The sequence below is a fragment of the Sinohyriopsis cumingii genome, chromosome 4 (genome assembly GCF_028554795.1).
Source record: "Sinohyriopsis cumingii isolate HCF-2022 chromosome 4, ASM2855479v2, whole genome shotgun sequence".
In the NCBI taxonomy this organism is placed as follows: domain Eukaryota; kingdom Metazoa; phylum Mollusca; class Bivalvia; order Unionida; family Unionidae; genus Sinohyriopsis; species Sinohyriopsis cumingii.
The window spans coordinates 40,782,625-40,789,398 of NC_142964.1; the positions used below are offsets into that span (position 1 = coordinate 40,782,625).

The following is a 6,774-nucleotide window of genomic DNA, read 5'->3' on the forward strand; positions in this document are numbered from 1 at the left end:
ATGTCGTGATATGACCGCAGGTAGATTTGGAATATGTCGTGATATGGCCATAGGATGCTTTGGAATATGTCGTGATGTGACCATAAGCAGCTTTGGAATATGTCCTGATATGAAATTGCTTTTGGAATATTTCGTGATATGACCGTAGGTAGCTTTGGAATATATCGTGATATGACCAAAGATATCTTTTGTAATATGTCGTGGCATGACCATAGGTAACATTTGGAATAAGTAGGCAATTAATATGACCACATGTAGCTTTGTAATATGTCGTGATATGACCATAGATTGCTTTTGGAATATTTCGTGATATGACCATTGGAAACTTTTGTAATATATCGTGATATGACGATAGGTAGCTTTTGGAATATTTCGTGATATGACTATAGGAAACTTTAGGAATATGTCGTGATATGACCATACGTAGCTTTAGGAATATGTCGTGATATGACCATAGGTAGCTTTTGGAATATGTCGTGATATGACCATAGGTAGCTTTTGGAATATGTCGTGATACGACCTTAATAAACTTTTGGAATATGTCGTGATATGACCAGAGGTATCTTTTGGAATATTTCGCGATATGACTATATGAAACTTTAGGAATATGTTGTGATATGACCATATGTAGTTTTGCAATATGTCGTGATATTACCATAGGTAGCTTTTGGAATATGTCGTGATATGACCATAGGTAGCTTTTGGAATATATCGTGATATGACAATAGGTAGCTTTTGGAATATTTCGTGATATGACCATAGGTAGTTTTGCAATATGTCGTGATATGACCATAGGTAGCTTTTTGGAATATATCGTGATATGACCATAGGTAGCTTTTACAACATTCATTCAACGCCATGCTTACTGAGTTTTAAGATATCTGACGAGGTAGTTTTATCTCAGCTACATTAATGTGCGAGTTTGTTGTCAAGATTTATTTCGTCTTGAGCTGGAAACGTCTGGACACATGAATAGGCAATGACGATGGGTCTCACTCCTCGTGTACAGTGTTATTGTCTTATTCACTCGCAACGGATAATTCAAGAGTTCTTTTAATACGGCGATACCTAAACATATTCTCTCAAACGACTTAATAAATTGGTACGATTAAGAATTTGTTCACCAAATTAAAACGCCAGTAAATTCTCCTATTTTCGTTTAAGAATAACAGGACAACAATTCGATTGGTTTATTATATTCTTGACATAGATGGTTGTCTCCCTTATATGATTTATACTAAAATACAAATGTTTTACATACACGCTAAGGGTTCCCTGCATTTATGTTTTCATCGTTGCTGTTTCCAATTATCATTAATCTGGTATAGCATTTTCATTCAAATTTGCTGCTAGTCTTGATAATGAAACGCACCACCAGTTTTAGATTTTGAAACAATTTCTACCTCCAGTAGTAGTATTAGTTCCATACTTTCTCCACACGTTAATTAACTTGCCTCAACATCTCATTATCTCAACGATCAAATAGCTCTGGCCTGGTAAAAAAAAGGTATTCTTCTTACAAATATGACTGGAATGTAATTTGGTTTAAAGATATTATTTTGCCATATTTATAGAACATGGGGTCAGGCAACAAATTCTCGTTACTTAGCAACAGCCCTCCTCCAAATACATAAGTAAGTACACAAAAAGTGGCATGGAATAAACAGTACGTGTATATACTTATGCGTGGATCAGAAATACAGTGCATGAATACAAATGAATATCTAAACAAATTCATCGTACTAGAAAGGTTCATTCAAAATACGTTTATAACAACTAATTAAAAAAGATTAAGGGGGTGAAGGTGGAGACTATACAGGGATTCGCTGGTGTTTACTGGAACGAGGTCATGCCAGTAGGTAATTTGTCTTAGACAAATCTTGCAATCTTTTATCATCTTTAATAGAAGTCTGGAAGATTTCAGAGATGATGGTATTCAGATCATTTGTTAGCTCAGCTGATCCAAACATCAGTACAATTATACTTACATAGATGTATCAATAGTTTAAGCAGCGTACAGGTATATGTTTTGATTCTGTATGTTTCCTACAATTAAAAATATAATGGTAGGCAGCCTAGTCGTCCTCTCTACTTGTGCACAATGGGCTATCAGTGAGAAATTTTGAAAATTAATCATTATTTAAATCTGCAGTTGTTTCTTAAACTAGTATGAATAATTAATGATTTCCGTTTACCTGTATAATAATATAGTGAGACATGATTATGTGAGGGTGAAAGTTAACTTTTACATGTTAATGTGTTTCGTGTTTACTGGATCCGGTAGAGTGTTCCTAACTTTTAATGTGAAAGATATAAAGGGATTTCTATTGACGTCTAATCTCGTATGTAATTGTTGAAAATTATTTATATTTCTCAAAATTATATTGTGTTGTGCGTCCAACTAACGGAGATAAAAGATATTGGAGGTAAGATGGAGAAGAACCATACACAGATTTGTGAAAGGTACAAGTTTATGAAATTTTCTTCTTTCCAAAAATGGGAGTCAGCAGTTTTCTCTGTAAATATTGGTAGCAAAAAGGCGTTAAAGATAAGTCCAATTACATCTTTTCTAGCTTCAATTTGCACTGTTTCAAGTCTTAATAAATCAACGGTTATTCCATTTATATCAGCATACCCATAGGGGAGGGCGTATGCAAGAGAAATAAATTCTTTCTAATGTTTTCCGACGATCAAGATTGTACTTATGTTTTGAAAAGCTACTAGAGTTAGAAAATGTCAGACAAATGTATTTCTGTGCTCAACAAAATGTAGAAACTCATTTTTAAACGCATTCTTTAAAAAAAAAAAGTTGGTTTAATCTGTTGGAGAGAAACATGACATCGGTCTTTGAAAGGTTAAAACGTACTAGACACTGTTTGGACCATTTCAGTATCAGAGCTTAGCATATATTAAATGTCATCCGTATTAGATAAGGAGTAATCTATTGCACATCAGCAAAATGTCTTGTAAAACTTATCAGATTATCAGCAATGTTACTGATATATATATATATATATATATATATATATATATATATATATATATATATATATATATATATATATATATATATATGAAACACGTTGCAAATGCGAGATACTGAAATACTATTGTTTATTATTGCTCTGATACAAACGTCGTCTTACTGTCATTTCAATTTAGAAAACTGCAAAATTTCATAGTTATTTTGCTACTCAAGCTTTTCTTATGGAACTAAGTGTGGGCAGAGCTTAGTGAAATTCGGAAACGTCTATTTATTAATGAGCAATGAGGCGTACACAAAGAAGGAGAAATTATCGTTTAAGATCCAACAAACTCTTGTTAATTACCTATTTCAATAATATAACACTTATTACCATTGCTCACAACCCTAACTGGAGTTCCCAAACCTGGAAAGGAAATGGATCTTACTGGATATGTAGCCTTAGTACATTGAAACCAAGCGGTTTAAATCAAGAAGATTAGAAAAAGACAGCCATGCACAAATAAAATTTATCTTTTGCAGCCGACACATTTTCTTTTAAATAATTTTCTAAAGTTGCTTAATAGCCTATAATGATTTCTATAACAATGAAATATCCGGGATATAATTTGCGCTTACAAAGGTGAATAAAAATATTTTCCATTATCCACAACAAGTTGAAATAAACTAGATGAAACATAATAAAGTTAAAGGTTTAATTCCTGTAAAAGCAGCCATGTAGAGTTTTGCAAACATAACCGTTTTCTGTTCTATTTGTTTATCTTGTCTATGTATTGTATTCGCCTTTGAAAAAGACGCATGAAAGAGTCAAAAGCTCTCAGGCAAGTTAGATACTAGTTTCGCACTGTTCGTTCTCAGTTTATTGCATTTATCTTAATCAATCCCTGACACACGTGATCCCTTGCCAGATCCAGTGTTATATATATATATATATATATATATATATATATATATATATATATATATATATATATATATATATATATATATATATATATATATATATATATATATATCTTATTACCTATCTTTTTTAATACAAAAGTGTAAGCTGTTTTATCGACAACTCATACACTGATAGAATATCCTAATACCATCTGGCTAATGTTTCCTTCTATGTTTAGGAAAACAACAATTCTCTTACTCTATATTGTATTTGCAAACAAAGTTTAATAATAAAATTGTGCTATTCGAATCAAAAGGATATTTCTTATGGAATATATAGAGATTGCACCGTCTGTTTATAGCCCTGGTATTAGAATTTAGCAAATGCACACGAAAATATACTATTATATTTCGCTATTTCAGCCATTAAGAGTCATTTAAAGCCCAATACAGTTTCAAGCGAATACGTTCATTAAAATTTATACAGACTTGATTATTCTGTTTTCTTACGCATCCAACGGCGAACTTTCATTTCAGTTCCAGAAAGACTTTGATAATAACCAGTCGAAGTTTTCCAAGTTAGACCTTTAGCATATTCCGTGGATCCGTACAGCCCATTTAGATTTGATATATGGCATTTTTCGTACCACCAAGCGCCATGATATATCGTAGCGCAATTACCAGGTCCATAAATATCGTTATCTCTGTCCTTTGTTGAAAACTTGTGTCCAGAATGAATACTATAACTTAAACTATCACCGGCTGTACCAGAATAACCATCGACAAAAATACGATAATAGTCATCGATCCCTTTCACATAAAATACATTGTATTTTGCAAAGACACGGCTCCCGTTAATTAGAATCATATCGACCCGAAGTTCATACCATCCTTGCGAAGTTATCATGTGTAGCTGCTGGTTGCCTAGCCAAAATTCTCCGTCCAGATTTCCAAATCCTACTTGGTAGTCAAACCATTCACGATAGAAATCTTCTTTCCCGTCAGTCCGTCTCTGAAACACTGTCCAACCGCCATCCTCTGTCTCCTGGTCGCACCGCACGGAAAAACCAGAAGTTCCAGTGGGAAAGATTTTGTAGACTCCCGATGTTGCAAAACCCATCAGCTGCAAGTCTTGGCAGTCACTTGGTCGAGAGTCAAGATCCAAACGTTTAAGAAGGTTCTTGAAATGGACATCTTGGTTGTCCAAGAGAGCACTGGACACGTTCTCACATATTTGCTTTAGCTGATCAGCTTGTAAATGGGAGGAAACAGTTACCATATGTTTTTTCTCAGAGTTAAACGACGATTCTGTTCCAATTTGGATTATGGGATTGCAATGACATGATGCCTCGGAACAATTTGAAATACCCAGAAGGGTCTTAATCAGCAGTAAAAAAAGAAGAATCTTTGCTTTCATTTTGCCCTACAAATTTCCCCACATACGAACAGGTGCACCTCAGTATGGTTTACTCACCTGTGTCAGTGTACTTCAACTGACGTTATTTGAAATGATGTATGCACCTGTAAAAGTGGGAATGCACTTCTTAGATTGGAAGAGTGGGATGAGCTACAGTGGTTTCACTGAAAGTTTTCTCTGAAATGATGAGATCATATGTAAACCGATGATCATTCCACCGTTCAGTGACAGAGATGTGTGTGCGTGTGTGTGTGTGTGTGTGTGTGTGTGTACAATCTTTGCATCCCTACAAATATGACCCATACATGAATTTTTTTTAATAACCTTGCTTGGCATCTGTTCATGACTTTAATGCATGTTCGGTCATGAGCTTGAACGAAAATGTATGCCACAAGAGAAATAAGGACGATTGACATAAAACAATTTAAATTCACAGGTTAAAACTAAAATGGGTGACTGAACTGACAGTACTGGTCATACAATATTAGGTGGATTTGGATAAAATGGTAGAAATTAATTTTTAAAAATAAAACAGAAATTATTAAAACGTGTTTTAAACATTGGAGGCGATCCTTAACACCACCTGGTAATATAATAATTTTGAAAACCTTATTTATTCCAAAGCTTAATCTTTGTTAATCTCATTACCAAATCTCCACAAAATTGTATCAGAGAATTAAGTGAATTATTATTTTTCACCTGTGTATGGAAGTTATGATTCAGGCTCTTTCTAAGGTGGCTTGGCGATATTAATAAAGTTATAATAGCTTTCAAAATACCATGGATATGTAGAGTTCTTCTACCTCACAGAAAATTGATAAATTTATTTGAATATGAAATATGTGAGTTTAAGTACCTGTTCCTGTTAGGAGATGAAAATGTGATGCTATTATCCAAATCGACAAATCATGCTTTTTGGCATGATATTTTACTGGCATGGAAACTATTAATAGAGAAAAATATACCTGGACAGGAGAAGATCTTAGGAAAACACGTTTATGGATAAATCCACTTATATGGGTAAACAATGTACCAATTTTCTATGGTTTCAACATAATGATTTGTATATTGGTGATATGCTTATAGATCATAGAACTAGTATTGATTTTTATAGCTTTAAAGTTAAGTACGGTCTCAGTACGAATTTCCTCGCTTTGTAAGGTATAATTCAATGTGTAAATGAATGGCTATCAGTAAAAGACAAATATGAATCGTTGTGTACAAAGTTTCGGAAAAATTAAAAAACTCTGACAATATTTAAACATTTTTCAATGGTCTGGTTTCACAAGACATCACATATTTCAGCGTTAAATTCATACTTCGTGTCTATAACTGTAGTTTAAGGAGTTACTCTCTGTTGTTATATTTTGTATTAGTACTGTAAAACATCAATCTGATTTATGTCTGTATTCAAGTTTAATTGAATAGCAATTGAACATTGCTTGATTTCAACTGGAGACAAAACACTCTTAGACCTACATACAGGCCC

At 33.5% G+C, this 6,774-nt stretch overlaps 1 pseudogene; it reads right to left on the minus strand.

The window, feature by feature from the left end:
* Positions 1–3,100: 3,100 nt before the first annotated feature.
* Positions 3,101–5,386, minus strand: LOC149801032 (microfibril-associated glycoprotein 4 pseudogene; annotated as a pseudogene).
* Between the last annotated feature and the right edge of the window lie 1,388 nt (positions 5,387–6,774).